This window comes from Ciconia boyciana, chromosome 4 (genome assembly GCF_034638445.1).
Source record: "Ciconia boyciana chromosome 4, ASM3463844v1, whole genome shotgun sequence".
Lineage (NCBI taxonomy): Eukaryota > Metazoa > Chordata > Aves > Ciconiiformes > Ciconiidae > Ciconia > Ciconia boyciana.
This window is the reverse complement of record NC_132937.1, coordinates 46,552,775-46,573,049: the sequence shown is the minus strand read 5'-3', so window position 1 is coordinate 46,573,049 and position 20,275 is coordinate 46,552,775.

The window sequence follows — 20,275 nt, the reverse complement described above, 5'->3', positions numbered from 1 at the left end:
TGATGCAGCCCCTCCGTATTTAAGTCCCCAGTTCTAATTCCTCCAGAATATTCCCCTTACACACCAGCTGTTCAGACTATCACATAAGCAGCAGCCTCAGCAGAAAGACCAAGGCCTGCAAGGGCAGAGGAATTGAGCTAAGCTCTTGTCCTCCCCAAGAAATCCTTCCAGACCAAGGTGGAGGTATGGTGGCTGCAGCCACTGTGGGAAGGTTTAAAGAGCCACCCTGAGCTGTGTTCAGGCAATGAATACCAGACTGCAGCCTCTGACCTGTTGTGTTAGCGTTATATTTACCTTTTGCAAGCATGGACTTCAATTCACTGCACTTTAAAAAATATGTATTTTAAATAGTTCAACCCTGAAAATGTACTTGTTCTCACAGTTTCACATCAGCTTTTTGCACAGCTGCCAACAGCCTTCACACCCCCTTGCCTAGCCCACCTGTGTAAACACTAGGAAAGTTTCTCTTTGTGAAGCACAGGTAGGGTCTTGTGGCTTGATAACGTGCAAAAAAGGGACGGAGACTTTCTTTGCAGCACCAGATGTGGGAGGGATCTGCCCCATCCAAGTTACCGTGCATTTGAGGGTAGCTTTTAAACTTCTTTTATAAATAACACTTGTTTCGAAGTATTGTGTGGGACATGTCTGACATTTCTGACCAACCTAATATTTTTAAAGCCTCTTTAAATGGTTTCTGATTGAATGGCATTGCAGAAGGCAGCTGATATGCAACAAACACTGCACCCCATCTTATTTGCTTTGTTCTGTGTTTCTTTCCTATGCTGAATAACATATTTTTATACAAATGCTCCTGTTGATTTCAAAGAACTTAAGCATATAAGAACATATTCAGCATGAATTAGAGTTGGTGAATACATTCCTCCTATTCTTCTTTCTAGATTCAATGAGAGAATGGACATGAATGTGGTGAAACTGGAAAGAGAGCAACAAGCTTGTTATGGAAAAGGTTTTGTGGGCATGATCTGAAAGATAGGCTGAGGAACATCCAGGTACAAGGTCTCCAAATCAGTGTTTCCAGGATGGCCTCTTGAATTCAGTAGTCACTGTTACACGTTTGGGATTTACCACCCTTATGTGCTATGAATAGGTGTACTGAAGAGGAATAGCATGTTTCTTATGGAGACTTAAACCACCAAGCACGTCAGTAAAAGTGTGACTGCCCCAGAAAGAAGGAAGAAGACAAGGAATAAGTCATTTTCATGCCACTCCACAGCAGAAATCCTTTCCATAACAACTTGTCACAAAACTGATGGTGGGAACTCATCGTCCTTTCACCTTGGACCTGATTCCTTTCTCATAGAAGTTCTGTTCAACAAAACACTGTTTTCTGCAGTAAAACAACTCTGGAGTCACACCACAGCCCTACGAAGAGCTGTCCGAAAAAGGGTTTACGCACTATGTGTGGCCTATGTGCAGCAACTTTACCAGGCTTTTCACGCCCAGGCTTGCTCATGCTTGGCAATGAGAAAACAAACAACCAACCCAAGGCAGGGCTGCTATTCATCTCTTGTTCTGCCTCAAACCCAGCCCAGCACCCGAATCTCTCATGCCTGGCACAGCAAGAGGCGTGCTTCTCCATATCACCCATAGGCTGCACATGGCCATGAGGTGCTCTGGTGCTGAACTGGAAGCAAAAGGAAGACTACGCAACTTGCTTCCTGCTTTGCGTGACTGAATTCGAGCTTTTAAAACAGGCTTATTATTGTCCACCTGTATTTTAGATGCCACCTTGAGACAAAAAAATTCTATTTGTCTGTTTAGCTAGAGGCAAAAATCGTTCAAATGCTATTGCAGGAGAAGATAAAAAAAAATAATTATGGGGGAAATCATGTCTAGCAAGCTTGCTTATAGGTCTCATTTAGCCAAAGAAAGCATGCCGTGTCAGGCAACGTACTAGCCAGCATGTTTTAACAACTGCAGACTGGATTGTTACTTTGCCCATGTCACGTCCCAGGACAGTGAGCACAGGGAGAGGATGTTAATGCATCATTTCTATCCATTTTCTCCCCAGCTAAGGAGAAGGAGAAGCAATCCAAGCCATGCTCTAGACATTGCCTCCCCTTTGTGAATCCTTTGATTCACTGGGGCCTTTCTGCAGAGAAAGGCACTTACCACTGGGTAGAAGGGAATTTTTTCAGACAGATTGGCGGAGTCACATGTCGGAGCCTGTCTATACTGTGAATGCAAGGGTATTATGATTGTTTTATGGCTCTCAGAAGATATAAAGCGATGCAGTGACCTGAGCTGCTCGGATGCGTTTGTGGAAGGGAAAAAACGCTGGATGTGTGCCCATTCTTGCTTCTTCCTAATGCACAAGGAGGGCCTGAACACTTTTGCCTTTTGGAGAGATGTGGGGCAATTTGCCTGCTTGTTACTGCTTTCACATTAAGAAAGAGTTTTGTGCGGTATGGAAGAGGCTATAAACACCAGTAGAAACGCTGATTAGTAGCAATAACTGGTAGCAAAGAGGGTGAAACTGGATTAATTGAGGCTGTCTAAAACTCTCTAGGCATTTTCAGTATGATTCACACATACCAAGAAGAAAAGACATCCTAGGTAATGAAACAGCACAGTTGCTCCTTCAATTAATGGCCAACAATGGTCTTAACTGACATCTCTGAAGGTCCCAGGAGGATTACCAATGAAACCAGGGCAGGAAAGACTTGGCAGTCTCAGCAGTCCCAGGGTTAAAAAAGAAAAGCCAAGGAAGGTCAATCAGAAAGCAGTTTCAGTTCCTCCTAATATATTGGAAAGAAATATCTTTCAGAAAACATCTTTGAAATGATGGTATACGTGACTGATTATTGTATTTAGCATCACAATTGCTTGCTTCCTCCTGACTCAAGCCCACCTTTCCTCTCTGCCTGTTCTTTCTGAAGTGCTCCAGGGGCTGGCCCAGGTCTGTCAGAGCAAACAGCCGCACATCATTTGTGCTGTGTTTCTCACTGCAGACTCCTACCACAGCCAGCATGCACTTCAACTTTCAAGTAATAGGATTTCACCTTTAGCCTTTGACAAACTGAAGACTGTATTGGCAGGCACAGGAACATGTTGCTGTATGACATCTTTAATTTTCCCCACCCACACTCACAATGTCACTTTCAGAATACAAATAACAAAATGAAGCAGGAGCACCTGCTCCCAGAGGAAGAAATTGTATTTGCCTGTTATAAACCAATCAAAATAATTTAAATAAATGAACTTGCTGTAACTAGGTACAATGGCTAGTTAATCTAGTTTTATGATCTGCATTTACCATTAGTCTTAACTATACTGTGTGTTTTTAAAATAAAATCATGTCTTGATCTTGTAGAGTGAAATATGCCAACCCAGCAAAGGCAGGTAGGTGAAAAGGAGTGTCCTTTGCTATTCTGTAACTGGGCACTGACTTAGCTCTGCTGCATGCATTCCTGAGGCATATCACCAGCTAGAGGACTTTGCTGACTGACGACTCCATCCTACATTCAGTTTACATCTACAAGGCATGCACTACAACACAGAGTACCGGTAATGTACCTGTCTGCTGACGTTGTTGCTGTTTTTCAATATTCTTTTTCTTCCTCAGTTTGGTCTCAGGTTGTACATGTCAACATCATCGTGTTTGTAGTGTCGAAGCGCATTCTTCTTCTGAAGAAACAGTGACGTTATTTAACTATGTCTCTTTACAGTCTGGTATTCCATGAGCCAGGTGAGATGGGGTATGAAAGTACAAAATATATCTCTGCACCCTCACAGTCCTTGCATATATACAGCAGTGAAGATGTTTTTCAGTCTTCCTTGCTCTCGAGGCCTCTTTGCACCACACACATATATACAAAATGTGGAAAATTAAGAGCGAAGCTATGAAATCTTCCACTCTTACCGTTACGAGCTCCTGTTAAAATCACAGGCGTCATCTAGTGGGCACTGGGAGAAGTAGGGAGCACCAGCATGCCGCTGATGGATGCTGCAAGGAGGCATATGCAGAGGGTCGGAGCAGAGATGCAGGCAATACCGCTTTGCATCCAGCGGAGGAGAGCAGCGAGGACAAGCCGGTCTCACAGCTGCGCTGCAGTCTGGTCACATTCACCGCAAACACCCGGGAGCTGCCCCAAAACGGCCCCGTTTTAATAATTTAAACTGCACAGGTGATAAGGAAGCAGCCCTAATTCATGCTTACCGTAAGACTGAGAAAGCATGAACTTGCAAAAAAAAAAATTCACATTGTGTCTTCAAAAGGAATGGAAGAGAGGAAACGACTCTTCTGCCTCTCCACGGTTACTGTGAATTCATGGTTTGTTGTCGTTTTACTAATTTACAGATGGTCAGTGGATGCAGAGAAAGCAACGCTTCTGAGGGTGGATCAACACCTAAACTAACTCTTCATGTTTGAAAGACCATTTGTAAATTTTTTCAGTGTTCATATTTGTGCAGAATAAAGGATGACTTTGTTTGCAGTTGATTAATTCTTATCTTTCAAATGTATGTCCCCTGCTGCCTAATTATGAACGTCTCAAGCATCATGGCAGCATTATTCAAAATACTGATATAGTTATATTGGATGGCAATAGCAGAAAACATTTTAAGACCTGCCTATAGATCATCATAAGATTCAGATGGCTGTGCCTTCAGTTCTCACTTATCAGCAGAGGGAAGCAGCCTGTGTACTCACAAATTTAAGCTTTATTACAGCCGCAGCAAAGCTGATCATGGTACTAATCACCATGAGAACATGCCACTGTAGAGAAGGGGCTGTGGGCTGAAAGCTGGTTTTAAGCATATAATAACTGTGCCCCTGCATAAAACATGTATTTTAAGCAGCCATGTGAATGCCACCAGGCTGAGAATGTGTCTGCAGTGTTCACACAGACCAGTCCATCCAGAGCCTGACCTGCTGGTACACAACAGCAGCTGTAAAGGGTAAGGGCAAATTCACTGAGCAGGAACCCGTGAAACAGATGCAGGGTTAGCACTGCCAGCCTGCAAATCATGCCTTCATTTGTCCTCACGACCAGATGCCCGTCCACATGGAAGCACTCTATTTGCTAAAGTCAGATTACTTGTGATATATAGGAGGCTCACTCACACCTACCATGAAAAGCTTACAGTGGGATGCTGCTATAATGAACACGAGTCCTCTAGCCTTAGTTATAAAAGACATGCGTTATCAAACTTGAATCACAGCAATACTACCAAATAGAAAAAACCATATATCAGGGAATAAGATAGGCCTTTTAGTGGGCTTAAGGCTCAGTTGCAGCTCAGCTAAGCACAATATGCTGAGCTGAGCAGAAGTAGAGCAGCCTTTGAGTGAGTAAGTATCTTATTGGGGGGAAATAAAAAGACCTGTCTAGGGAGAGGATTAGTCAAGCAGCCTATAGACAGCATACAGGTGGATGTAGAGGAGCCCCTTTTGCTGCAGCGCAGAAGCCCTGGCACTAGGACCCCCCATCAGAGATGGTTGTAAGATGTTTGTGACGAAGCAGCTTGATGTGTGAAATATGTGGATGGGACAAACTGTGCTCAAGGAGAGCTGAAAGACAGCAGGGTGAGGGCATGAACCTGTGTTGGAGTAGTCACAGCAGGAGGCCAGCTACTAGCCTTGGGCGTGGACACAGCTCGGGAAGGAGCGGCTGCAGGACCAGACGAGGGGGCAGAAATTTCAGGGTAGTAGTGGTGAGGGAACACGTGGTGCCTCAACCACATACTGACTTGGAGAAAGAGTGCTCAGGAGCAATGAACTCTTCCTCATCACCTGCTGTCAGAGCAATTCCTCAAGCACCATATGAAGCACATGAAAGCTGTCAGGAAGGAAGGCTGTCAGGAAGGTGGTTGTGCTCCTTCCTCCCTCGCACTGACCAGCAGCATTAGCCTTGTGTCCAGACAAAACCTTTTGCTCCTTTGAGGGAAGGTACAGAACAGTTTCAGGTTTGCCTGAGAGGTCAGGTCTACATAACGCATCTCTGGCTGCTTGGCATTTCCCTTCTCTGGCAGCCAAGGCAGAGCGAGCACTATGAGCAGGGGGGGGAACCTGAGGGACAGATCCTGCTCTGGTGCTGAGTACCTGCAGAACCTAGTAAGAATCAGAGGCTCATCAGCCCTACTGTGATTTATTAGGTGCCAGAGCCATATCTACAGATGCCAACTACAAGCCCAAATGACTATAGCTTATATATCAGCCCCATTGCCTAGTTTGCTGGTAATCACTCTAAAGAGAACCACCAAATGGTTTGCTTCAGGCAGAGAGACCTGAGAAGTTGCACATGCCTAGCAAGGGACCAGTGAATGCTTCAGGGAGGAGAGGGGAGCAGCAGGCTTAGGAGGTCTCTGGCAGCATGCAGGAGAGGCTCTGAAGACCAGGAAGATGTCAGGGGAGAGATCGTGAGGGGTTTACATATAACGCCTTACCTTGGCAGTAATGAGGTGGGAGCAGCAGGGATGCTCTCCTACCTATGTTATCCCTTCAGCTTAGCTTAAAGGCTTGCAGCTACACTTCAGATCCTTTTAACTTTCCCTTCCAGTGGCTATCTGGTCACATACTGTGGCACCCTTAAGGCACAGTTTGCATATACCACAGGTGAAATGAAGCAAGTAATCACAGCCCACAACTTGATACTTGTGCAAACAGGCATCAAAAAGTGAAATTCCTGCCACAGCCACTCCATTTGTGCCTCCCTAATCTTTTTAGAGAGAGTATTTGCTACTCTCTTACTGCTGGCCAGCTCACACAAGGAAGCATGAGGGAACCCTTCGTGTCTAGCTAGAGTATGTGTGCATGCAGCTTTCTCAAAAGTGCTTTTGAATACCTCACAGTCTCTCCCCAGGGAGGAGACAGCACCACTTCCCTGCAACAGACCTTAAAAGTTACTTGTGGGTGAAAGACAGTTGTAGCAGTCTCTAGCCCCATCTCTATACTTTGGTTGTTATCAGGCTTTGAGCAGCTAACCTATTTCTGAATGCAGCTCTGTAATAAAAGACAGGCCTCAGAGTCTATCCTTCTCTGTTAAGGCTACCACAGCTGTACAAAGCAGAGCAAAGAAGAGGGATTTTCCTTGTCAGACTCTCCCAAGAAGTGTAGGACGCTTGTAGGAAGGGAAGTGACTTCCAGGGAAACGGAAAAGCAAAGCACAAGGTAGAATTTGCTGACTTGCATCCTGAAATAAATGTTGTTTAGCTGCACAAGATTGTTTCCCCATGATCTCTGCTCTAAATTGAAATTAAACCTGAGGAGTGTGCTTGGGAAGAGGCATTGTCCTATGTTTGGGTCAGATGACTTACAGGAGCTACAGCAATTCCTGTATTTGAGGAGAAATGACACTCAGGAAAGTGAGTAGGGAGGGTAAAGCAGAAAGAAGATGCTCTGTATACTCAAAAGCAGCCCGCAAACCAATATTTAGGCTTTTCAAATTTAATTTTAAACTTAAGCATCTATACACCCTCCTTGTTCTCACAGTAAGGCTTCTGTGCGACCATAAGGCTTCTACTGAGATGTTCAAGTTCTCCATAAAAGAAGCCAAATGCCATGGCCCCAGATTACCTGCAGAATCAGGAGCAACAGCAAGGGGTTGTAAAAATACAAAAGCCATTAACATCATGGCTGTGTGAAACTGGTAGAAGCGCGTTGGATTTAGCTGAAATCTGGCTCAGATATGCTCTTTTGGCTAAACTAAACCATTTAAGGGAGGTTAATGCTATCACTTTCAATGAAGAGTTTCCCAATAAGAGAGCAATACCCACTTGTGTGCTATTGTGTAGTGACTACCTGTTGTGGGTACAGGTAAATAGCACATTTGAACACCTTCTGGGGTAGGAACGTGCACAGTGGGAACCCCCTGCACCCTGCCAGCAAGGACACCCTTGCCAAAGCTAGACACCATCATGTAATTGTTTTCTTGGAAGCTCTTGAAAGATTTATTCTCTTTCAGTCTGGAAGATGGCACAAACTCAAAATGCTGTTCTGTGGTCAGCTACATTTCCCCCTAGACAACAGCTGACAGTAACAGAAGTTCTTTGGAGCAGGTGTGTGTTTATGTGTAGCATGAATCACTGTTCGACTTCCCATCTCTAACCTTGATATCCTTGAAAACTTTTATCCAAACAAGGACCACTGGTACAGTCAGGAATAGTTATTTCACAAATCTGTCATTTTGGAAGTTTTGACACACTAGTGCTGATACGCTACAGCTATTTTTCATTTACTTTATTGACAATATCTGCAAATACCATTTCCCCATTCTAAAACCCAGCGTTTTTGTGATTAAACCTATTTGATAACAACATTGCCTCATAAGCAGGAAAGTAAAATAATCCGGGAATGAAACACTGTATAGGGCTTTTGGAGGCTGACATCTGAATGTACTTAGCAGAGAGGAAACTTCTTTCTTTTTTTTTTTTTTTTTTTACTTTCATTTCTTGCTTCTTTTATCCTTAAGCTCAGCAATAAACTAGCACTCTATGGTTAAAAAGTCAGGAGAACAGATGTATGGTACCAGCGCATCAGAATCTGTATTTCAGCTACGGGGTGTAAATTATAAGGAAGTCCTTCCAAGAAGCTTTGAGAGCATCTAGCTAGTTTTTGTTGCAATGATATTGCAATGGCAAAGATGATGATGATTATCATTATTGTTATTACTATTCCCGTCACTTGATAACAATAAAGTAAACACTTCAGTCAAAGTTCAGTCAGGGTTCACCATTCAACTTGCTATTTTTAAGGTGAGTCCTGAAGAAATTTCACTGAGCACTCCACATTTTGCAGCATGTTTCAGTCAGCTCCAAGCCAGGCTTCTTACCAGGGGCCTGCTTGTCCCTCTGCTAACTCTGCAAAGCATTTGAAGGCCAAACTACATTACCAAGCATCATGCAATAAATGTTGAGGATTTTGGTGTCAGCAGCCACATGCTAAAGTGATTTTACATGGCTCCTTTTTTATCCCTGGCTTGTCCTTCACTCTTTTCATGTACATGTCCCACTTGAGGGGGAATATGTCTAGCGATTACAGCATGTGGAAGCTTGTTTTTATTATATTTGGTTAATGTTACTTTACCACAGAGAGTGTGGGTTAGCGGTGAGAGAAAAGAGTTGAAATGCTTGTGTTGGGTGTCTGGATGCGGTCTGCCTGGGCAGACCACAAGACCAGCCTCCGCACCTCACCTCAGCCCCTGGTGAGATGTTCCTGGCAGCCAGCTGAGGACAACTCAGGGCAAGCAATCTGTCCTGGTCCCTCCTGCAGCCTGCTTCGCCCTGCTGTCTCCAGAAGCCACCTAAATCAGGGCACCCAAAGTCCCTGCTCTCCCCCCACACTGCCACAGTACCTCCTCATGGCTTGGGACCCCTTAGTGTCCTTATGAAGTACTTCAAGATATCAGAGCAAAAAAGGATACACAGTGTTTATCAGTGAAGTTTGCCAATCTTTGCAAGGTATCTCTACCCTCAGTCGGAGGCTGTGGAGGAGAGACCAAAAAGGTGAACAAGCTTTCCCAAAGCACATCCCACAGGGAGGTCTCTCCTGTTAGGCAGGACACAGCGTACCATGCTCCCCCTGCCTAGGAAGATTGTCAGTGCTCTGGAAACCTGTATATGCTATGGGTGGACTGGGAGGGTTTTGCATTACTTTCTTAATCCAGTTATCTATATAGATGGAGGTGAAGATGCCTGTTTTTAAGAATTTATTAGTCAGCATGTGCTTCTTCCCAGCAGGAAGAAGTGGACCATCAGGCTGCTAGCTTGGCAAGGAGACACGGTGATATAGCAGCTGCATCAGTAGATTCAGCCTTGCCTCTCCATACCCAGAAGCCAGTGCATTAACTAGACCTTTGACAAAATTTTCATGGCACCAGGGTTCCTGACACCAGAGCATTACCCCATCACATCTGTCCTTGTTTGTGAAGTGCTCTTCTCCCACCTTGCAGGTGAGGAACAGAGAGGATTTTCACCTGCAGCTTTGGTGGAGCAGAACTGAGCCCTCAGGTCACACAGCACACCTGCAGTACATCCAGGGTCAAGCTACTTGTATTGGGTTTGCATGGCAAGGTTTTGGTAGCAGGGGGACTATAGGGGTGCCTTCTGTGAGAAGCTGCTAGAAGCTTCCCCCATGTCCGACAGAGCCAATGCCAGCCAGACCCACTGCTGGCCAAGGCCGAGCCCATCAGCAATGGTGCCAGCACCTCTGTGATAACATATTTAAGAAGGGGGAAAAAAATAACTGCGCAAAAACAGCTGAAGAAAGGAGTGAGAATATGTGGGAGAAACAACTCTGCAGACACCCAGGTCAGTGAAGAAGGAGGGGAGGAGGTGCTCCAGGTGCTGGAGGAGAGGTTCCCCTGCAGCCCGTGGTGAAGACCACGGTGAGGCAGGCTGTCCCCTGCAGCCCATGGACGTCCACGGTGGAGCAGATATCCACCTGCAGCCCGTGGAGGAACGCATGCCAGAGCAGGTAGATGTGCCCAAAGGAGGCTGTGACCCTGTGGGAAGCCTGTGCTGGAGCAGGCTCCTGGTGGGACCTGTGGCCCCGTGGAGAGAGGAGCCCACGCTGGAGCTGGTTTGCTGGCAGGACTTGTGACCCCACGGGGGACCCACACTGGAGCAGTCTGTTCCTGAAGGACTGCACCCCGTGGAAAGGACCCACACTGGAGCAGTTTGTGAAGAACTGCAGCCCATGGGAAGGACTCATGTTGGAGAAGTTCATGGAGGACTGTCTCCCGTGGGAGGGACCCCACGCTGGAGCAGGGGAGGAGCGTGAGGAGTCCTCCCCCTGAGGAGGAAGGAGCGGCAGAGACAACGTGTGATGAACTGACCGCAACCCCCATTCCCGTCCCCCTGCGCTGCTGGGGGGGAGGAGGTAGAGAATTCGGCAGTACAGTTGAGCCTGGGAAGAAGGGAGGTGTTCTAAGATTTCATTTTTATTTCTCATTACCCTGCTCTGATTTGATTGGTAATAAATTAAACTAATTTCCCCAAGTCAAGCCTGTTTTGCCCATGACCGCAATTGCTGAGTGATCTCCCTGTCCTTATCTCTACCCACGAGCCTATCATTGTATTTTCTCTCCCCTGTCCACTTGAGGAGGGGGAGTGATAGAGTGGCTTTGGTGGGTACCTGGCATCCAGCCAGGGTCAACCTATCACACCACTGCAGACCCCCATACAGTGATCCAGATGTCTGGGAGCTCTTGCCCCTTTTCCCAAAGTCCCCAGGGCAACTGGCCAAAGGACCAGCCCACAAACTCACCATTGAGTTGTCCGAAGCAGAGACAGAAATCCTGCTTGCCCAGGATGTTGTCCTCCTGCAGTCTGTAAAAACTGGGCTGAAATAAGGCAGCCATGTCTTTGTTGTCTAAAGCAAGTTTTATGCAATCTACCCAGCTCTGGAATGAGTAGCAATAACTCATCAGATATTGTTGGTCCTGGATGGCTTTCTGAGATGCAACCCTTCTCTTGGGTAAAAGTTTTTCTTAAAGAATCCCAAAACATCCAGGTGCTCCCATGTATTATCATTCTAGATGCTTCCTGTCTCCTGGCTTCATGAATTTGAAATCCTCAGCTGGCAAAGACCAATGGATACCGTTGCCAGCTCGTTCAGAATTGCTCTGTGTCCTGGTTTTGACTGGGATAGAGTTAATTTTCTTCCTAGTAGCTGGTATAGTGCTGTGTTTTGGATTTTAGTATGAGAATAATATTGATAACACGCTGATGTTTTGGCTGTTGCTAAGCGGTGTTTACACTGGTCAAGGACTTTTTTCAGCTCCCCATGCTCTGCCAGGTGCCCAAGAAATGGGAGGGGGCACAGCCAGGATAGTTGATCCAAACTGGCCAAAGGGCTATTCCATACCATATGATGTCATGCCCAGTATATAAACTAGGGGAGTTGGCCAGGGGGTAGCGATCGCTGCTGGGGGACTGGCTGGGCGTCGGTCAGTGGGTGGTGAGCAGTTGTATAATTTTTTTATTATTATTATTATTTTTATTTTTCCCTCCCTTGGGTTTTGTTCCTCTCTCTCTCTTGTTGTTTTCCTTCTCATTACAATTCATTATTATTATTACTATTATTTTGTTCAAATTATTAAACTGTTCTTATCTCAACCCACGAGTTTTCTTACTTTTGCTCTTCCGATTCTCTCCCCCATCCCACCGGGGGGGAGTGAGCGAGCGGCTGCGTGGTGCTTAGCTGCCGGCTGGGGCTAAACCATGACATTCTGCCCCTTTCTTAGGAGCAGATGGCCTGTATTTACTTCTCACTCAGCCTAAGCAGTCACTGATCTCCGTGTTGAAGCAAGGAACTGCCAAGCAGGGCTGGAAATGGTGGTAGTTTCTACACCATCAATGCATTTCATTTGGCCATTTAAAATCTAGAAGACTTTAACAAGCAGAAAGAGATTTGCAATGTGGACGTGTGCTAAGAATGGCTTGGCAGAAGTTAGCTGACTTTCTCTTACATGCAGGCACTGTCACCTGGGATATGCTGAACACAGGATTTCTGGCCTTCCTTTTGGTCCAAACATCAGTTCCGATATTCACTATATCTTCTTTTCATAGACTTCATTAGCAGTAAGATGCGCAGCTGATGGCACAGCAGATGGCCTTCATTTTCCCTGCACTCCAAGTTGAAGTCTCTGCATGTACCTCAGCTTTTTGCTTCATGGCTTTAATCTCCCAAACACTATAGTATATTTGCTTAACACAAGAATGCATTTCCTCAATACAAAACAACAGCAAGGACAGAACAGTCCAAAACAACTGTAGGAAGCGATTAATCAGATCAGCTGCATAATAAAACATCAGCCATAGGACTGAGTTAGTCTTTTTTTTTTTTCTTTGAAGATTTAGGCCACATTTTGAAAACTCTTGAGCAAACCAGTGGCATGACAATTTGAAGATAAAACGCTTCCATTTAAGCACGCTCAAGTATGCTACTGCAGAATGCACCATACAAGCATTTTGGAGACCTGCCTTCTGGACTCACCTGTGAACTCCAAACACATACCAGAAAGCACAGTGTTTTAGAAAAGCTTGCAACTGCTTTTGCTGAAAACCTTCACTCTGTCAGAATACTTGTCTCTTCTAACAAGTGGCTCTGTGGAGATAAACATCTCTGCTTCATCTTTGACAGCAATGGAAGTTGGGCTTTATGACGGCAGGTTGAAAGACTGAGCCCTATATTTTATCCTACTCTCATGGTCTTTTCTGAAATAACATGTCAGATGAACATTCATAATTGTAATGTATTTCATACATTTTCTGGTATAATCAGTACACAAGAGAGTCTTCGGATATACAGTCACTAGGGAGTAGTGCATACCCTGTTTTGACTCAGATGCAGTATGATCTTTACCCTTTGCTGTAAATTGGCTCAGAGCACATCTTTATGTGTCAGTTTTGCCTACTCACTTTCAGATGTTACCAGCTTCCAGTGCTATGGAGCTGCTTTGGAGTACATGTGATTTTCATTTTACACATTTTTCAGTTCCTTCATATGCCCAAATGAAAAATCCAGCGTACAGGGACATCACATGGATTTATGATACTCTCTGGTGGGACTTTGTGTTCAGAACCTAATGAATGGATTATCCTCATCCACATGTGGCATTTCCCAGCTGTGGGAGATATGTTATTATTCCTTGTTTATTTTGCAGCTTCCGCACGAGCACGCTGAGCTGGTTGCTTTGTAGAAAGCCTTTACAAGTCACTCTGGGGTAGGCTGTTTTGCAGCACAAGAATCCAATCCTGAGCACAACAAGTAGTGCCAGTACTCAACTGCTGCCATGTGTAAAGGAAAGCACGGACCTCAGCACTTGTGTTGGAGGAGTCACTGGTTATGTCCTAGACAGAAGGGGTATCAAGTGTGACAGAAAAGGAAGGAGCTTACAAAGGTACATAAGATTAACTGCGTGGGAGAGGATGACAGGGAAAGCACATGAGAACAGACTTTTTTTAGCCTGGTCTCCCAAAACATTTTGCATCTACTTTACTTTTCTCCACTTTTGAAACTATTTCAGCTACATTTGCAGACAGCAGCAGTCTCAAAGATAGCAAATTCAACAAGTATCACAGATATAGTCAGTTGGATAGAGAAGATACACTGTACAGATGTCTCCATGCCAGGAGAAAAAGCGGTAGGAGGAGCCCTACTTTTATAAGTTGAGCTACAGAGAATTCAACTCAAAGACAAGCAAAAATCAACCCATATCCACCAAGTGCATGATTTGGTGCTGTGGGAAGGGAAGTGTGAGCTGTTGTGCAATGAGCAGTAACAAGTGGGGGAGTGCAAAGATAAGCTCTCTTCTATTACTGCCCCTCCCCATCCTGCTCCCACAAACAAGACAACTCTGATCACACTGCGTGGGAGTAACACCAGAAGCTATATCAAGACATTGCTGCAGAGACCCTGTTGTTAACATGTGTATGCTTTCCTTTCTGTAAGCCTCGACTTATTACTGGTTGCCATAAATTACAGAAGATCATGCACTCAGCATAACCTTCTGCTCATATCCTCCTCTGTTAGACGCAAACCCCTTTATGGTTAGCTACACCATCATTGCTTTGAGGTTAAATTATTACAAATAATGCTCACGGCCTCATGGGTTTACTCTCAGTTGTTCTTAGTTCAAAATCCCTGAGTCGCTCTCCTCTAATTCTGAGCAAGGAATTTAATGGACCTAAGAAAAGAGTTTTATCCCAAGAACTTCTTTCGTCTCACTTCTTTGCTTTGCAGAGCCTCTGCCTAAAGCCTCCCTACTCAACAGAGCATGCCCTCTTACTGCTACATCTGCAAACTGTTAGCCCAGAATTGCTACTCACACATGACACAGCAGCTTCATAAGCAAGCAGTTTTGCATTGGGGAATACTCTACTGTCTGAAAAAGCTGAAGCTTTTTGACTGAAAAAGCTCTGTCAGGGAGCTCCAAAACTGGCTGCCACCCATCTACATGCATGAGGACGGCTGGCTGTGCCCCTGTGGCCAGGTGGGTGCTCAGGCTGTGGTTGTGCTCTCCCTGCCCAGCTGGGGCAGGCGTTGTGGGAAGCATGCAGGTGCTGGGCTCTGTACAGGGCCCTGCTGCCATTCCCCACCTTCTCAAAGGCCAGCAAGGAGAAGGTAGAAGTCAGGTGGGGCTGACCCACCAGCCACTAGGAAAGTCCTCCTTGTCAGTTTTGGTCTTGTGTTTCTGTGTACCTTTCTGCCATACCAAGATAGTTTCCCAAAGTGACCAGGCTACCAGATCCCTCCAGGCACATCCTAGAGGCAGATTAATGACAAAGCAATTTCAGTATGAAGCCCTTTGTTCCTGAACTTGAACCCTAGACCAGTTTGCCAGAGTCAGAATGGAAATCATTTTAAACTATGATAATGAGACTCCTGTTTTCTCAGTCCATTTATGAAAGACTAATGTAGGAAGGCATGGTGAGTGATAAGGTGGACATTATGTTTGAAGCTGAGGGAACTCAGCCCTTCCTAACATAAAGCTTTTTAGTCATGTTCTATGCAACTTCATCTTCATCCTGAGCTGAAGTTTTAGCATCACCTTAATCTCAGGTTTGCATAAGTTTGCAGTATGGTGGTTGTTATGCTTTCAGAATTTCACAACTATTCTTTTTTTCTTTTCTTTTCAGACCTTGCAGTCCTAAAGATAAAGGGAGTCATTTCTTTTTGCCCTTACTCCATCATGAATCTAGTATGCAATGATTTAACAGAAAAGAGTTTGTTTAATCCTAGTGCAGATGACAGTAGTATTGCAAAATGTAAGTCCTGCATGACACGTCCTGAGTCAGGGTGGCCCTGGTGGACGCTGAGTTGACCAGAAGGCAGCAGTGTGCTCTTCGGCTAGTACATCCAACAGCATCCTGGTCTGCGTTTGGTAGAGTGTTGCCAGCACGTGGAAGGAAGTGATCCCTCCTCTCTACTCAGCCCCAATGAGTCACATCTGGAGTACTTTTGTACACTGCTGGGCTCCCCCGTACAAAAGGACATACGGCAGTGAGTCCAGTAAAGGCACCTTGAAGATGATTTAAGGGACTAGAGCATCTTTCATATCAGGAAAGGCTGAGAGAGCTGGGGCTGTCCAGCCTGGAGAAGAGAAAGCTCAAGGGGGACCTTATCACTGTGTATAAGATAGTGGGAGCAAAGACAGTCGGAGCAAAGAAGACAGATCTTGTAGTGGCATCCAGGACAGGACAAGAGGCAATGGGCACACACTGGAATACAGGAAACTCCATCTAAACAGAAAAACTTTTTTTCCTGTGCTGGTGGTCAAACACTGGAGCAGGTCACCCAGAGAGGCTGTGAAGTCTCCGTCCTTAGAGATATTCAAACCCTGAACACAGCCCTGAGCAACCTGCTGTGGCTGACCTGCTATGGACAGGGGTGGGACTGGGCGCTCTCTAGAGCTGCCATCCAGCCTCAGTGCCACCACACTTCTACCCTATGGTTCTATCACATAGCACTAAGTTCCATTTAATAAATGTGTTTGAGGATATAGTAGAGGAAGTAGTATTGCTCTACAAGGTAAGGACAGCTCAGATGGTGACAAGTGTAAACAAAGTTTCTAAATTAAATTAAAGATTAAATAAAATGTGATTTTCCATGAGTTAAAGTGCAAGGCTCCTGTACATTTTTCACCTCCAAGTCTCTTACTAAGATCTTCTGATGATTTTTTTTCAGCTCTCCGTTCATGCTTACACTGCTGCAAGTCTAAAATTGCCTGAAAGGCGTTGGGTTTACCTATCCATGTTTCACACTGCGATTTTGTTTTCCTATCTGTATACATAGCTCTGGTCTTTCTAAATCTATGATCCAACAATTCTATGACTACTTATAGCATCTTTCCACAGAGGACAACCTCCCAGTGTGCTTTTCATGACCCAGAGGCAAGCCATCTCTGAAGGTGGACAGTTCACCAATGTTTTCTGTCTCACTTAGAAAAGTGGAGTCTGGCCATGGCCAACTCATGTAGGATGTTCTTTGTGTAGTAATAAAACGTGTAGATTAAAACCAGGCAAGGTGTAATAGATGCCACTATTAGCTCTTGATACACAAATATAGAAACTGTATATCACACATGGTACTAGTCCAACCTACCTGTTTCCTGCCCAACTGGATTGCCAAAGAGTTAGTAAAAAATCTAGGCATTGTTTTAAGCCCAGATTTGGCCAGCTACAGTGAGGTATAGATGCAGAGGCTATCAGCCCTACAGTGTGACTGTGAAATCTGGCATTCCTAAAACCTTTGTGACTCTTCTGAATTTACTTCTAGACTCCATCTTGCAAGGATAAGTACATATCTTAGTAAGCTCCAGTTGGTGTACACATCAGTAGGCTTTCCTATGCTGTTTTTTGCTTTTCCTTGGGTGGATTTCAGCTATAATTATTTTTTACAAAAATTGGGAAAAGGGACACAGCCCTCTTTGGAGGTAATTTTTCATTCTTCTGATTCTTCCAACATAATATCTCAACACAACCGAATATGAAAAACCACTCCTTTCTTTTCTTTTGGTCACTGTGGAAGCTCTTACTTGTCAGCAAAAAACAGACACAGCAGTGTGTGCTGTGGTAACACACAGGTTAGACAGTGAGTTTTCATTCCAGAGACCCAAATGCCCTCACATCCATGCAAAGTTTGGAGTGCTGAGTTCAGGGTGAGGGGTAGACTCCTACCCTCAGTTTGTGACCATGGAGCAGCACCAGCATCAGCCCCCCTACTGCAGGCCATGGGTCACAACAACAGCAGGGCTCACTGGCTTTGGGCTACCAACTCCAAATGACAACAGAAGGGATGGCTGCAGCCTATGAACCTGATTTCTGACCTATTTCTGGACAGAAAAATCATTGTAACTCGTTCACAGAGAGCTGGTGCTGGGGAAAGGAAGAGAGGGAACTGGCAACGTTAAACGATTTGATTTTTTTCCCCAGTTTGCATGTTTTGATTATTTATGAAGAGGGATGCTTCCTCCCATAAAACACCAACTGGTTCCTGTCTCCCCAGTCACACTGATGTTCCTGCCACTGGTTTCCACCTGCCCACACATGCTTCCCCAGCAGCCCTTCTTGCATAACTCACAGTTTGTCTTGGTTTCAATGCAAGCAAACAGAAAATGGCTGATAACTAGTATCTGAGTTAAAAGACGCATTATGTGTACTTTATGCTGCTCAGCTGGCAGAAATTCAGAGAAGGAACTTAGTGATATAGTGAGAATCTCATCCATCACAAGCAATGACTCCTGGTGCCAGCTTTCACATCAAGGTGAGCTGAATGGAAAGTGTTGGATACAGGGACTGAAAGGCTTGATCATGCAAACAAGCTGCCAAATCAAAATGAGAACATACCTCCCTGGTCTACACTTAAAATAAAGAAACGGAGAGAGCGTCAAATTCTCTAATTCCAGAACAATGGCAACTGGGAGCTGGTTCAGCCTTCAGAGCCAGTAACTCTACAGGGACTTGCTTTTATGATGCCAAGGAGATGAGGAGCTCAGACTGCACAACTCAGAGAGGTCTCTGTCATAGCAGAAGGACAAGCTAAGTCTTGTTCTCAGGCCAGAATGCAAATGCATTCAGCTGATGATCGTGTCTGATTATCCCGCCATCTCACCAAACTCTGTGCCTTGACCTACCGCAAGCCCAGCAGCTCGATATGCTGATTCAAAGATATCAAAGACAAATGACTGCTTTAAGGCAACACCTGAGAGAAAGCCAGCAACCCACACCTATTGAGCAAGGATTCTCCCCTCACCCACCACAGCCCCCATCTCAATTCTCCTGTGCCACATGAGGAAGAAGCACTGTCACTGCAGCAGCTGTCAATAACCTATCCCTTCTCCAAGGTAACCCACCATGGCCCACTTCTTGCCAGCAGGCCAGGCAGCAAGCCAGGCACTGTCTGGGAAACTATTAATTTCCAGTTCCTCTAGTTCTGTACACGTAACACACCTCTGCACACCTACAAAAATTTTTGTCTTGGTGTGCATATGGAGGGCCTGCACTTCCAACAAGTAGTTGGTTGTCTCTGACAACGCCATCAACCAGGCTTAGTACTTTGCAGACCAAGTGAATAATTGTTCTTTGTACTCCTTTCCATGACCGTTTTGTGCTCCACAGCCAGCACAGGTTCTTGACCTCCTGTCCCAACCCTAAAGCTGAGCTTCCCAACAAGCATGTTCCACCATCGCATAAGAAAAACTGAGGTCAGAAGGGGATCAGAAGGGAAATGCAACCTCACGTCCGTGAACACAGCATAAAGGTGCATCTCATACTCAGAGAAAGCTAGTCGTGCTATACAGGAGATACAGGCATCCACACACTCAACAAATGCCACCAAAATTGTATTTAAGAAGCAGGGAGCATAGGGGAGCATAGGATATTTTAACAGCTGAGTTATTGCCAGGGAGACTCTGCCTAGCAGTAGGTGCTAGACAGTTTCAGAGCAATGACTTCTCTTCTCCGTGAGTTTGCACAGCCACACCAGCCCACGTGGGCAAGTCACTACTTCTGCTCTAGAGAAACGTGTGGCTGAAAGAAGCAAGAGTGCTACACATCCACTGCAAAGATGTGTGAGGAAAATCACACAGCATCTGTGTATACATTATCTTGCTCAAGCCACTAATCATACTCTCCATGAACAATAGGCTTTATAGACGTTTTTAACAAAGGAAAGGAAAAAACAATTTGGGTGCAACAAGCTTCAAGGTGCATGAGAGGTGAGGTCCAGGGCCTATGAAATGAAAGGAAACTAAGTACAGGGAGAAATAGCTAATGGAACTGAAACAAGACATGAGCAAGTGACAGCAAGACAGGGTGGCCAAATGCTGACTCCAGTGAGACTAATTTGTTAAGCGAAGCAAACAATTTGTCCCAGTTTCACCTCAAGGGTCAAATTTTTTAAATAGTAATAGAAATGTCACTCCTGTTCTGATGATTGGGATTTTAACAAAACTACCTGGTACATGCATATATTATGTATACAAGTGTGTGTGTGTGTGTACATATAGATATGTATATATTAGTGTTTGGTATATCTTCAGAGTTTGAATTTGTTCAGTTCAACTGGTTCTTTAAAAGGTCAAGACGTGCCAGTCTGTGGAAGGGTTTTGGTTTTCTCGTCTTTTTTTAAGAGAAAAAGAAAGACAAGTGACTTCCTGGAAAAATATTTCAGATGAGAAATTGAACAATGTTAGATGCACACATTGTCAGGCAAAAAAATATTTATCCAGGACTAATTCCAGTATCCAATATTGGTTCACTACACAGATTGCTGAACTCTCTTTCATCTGTCATCCTAGTTTATGCCAGC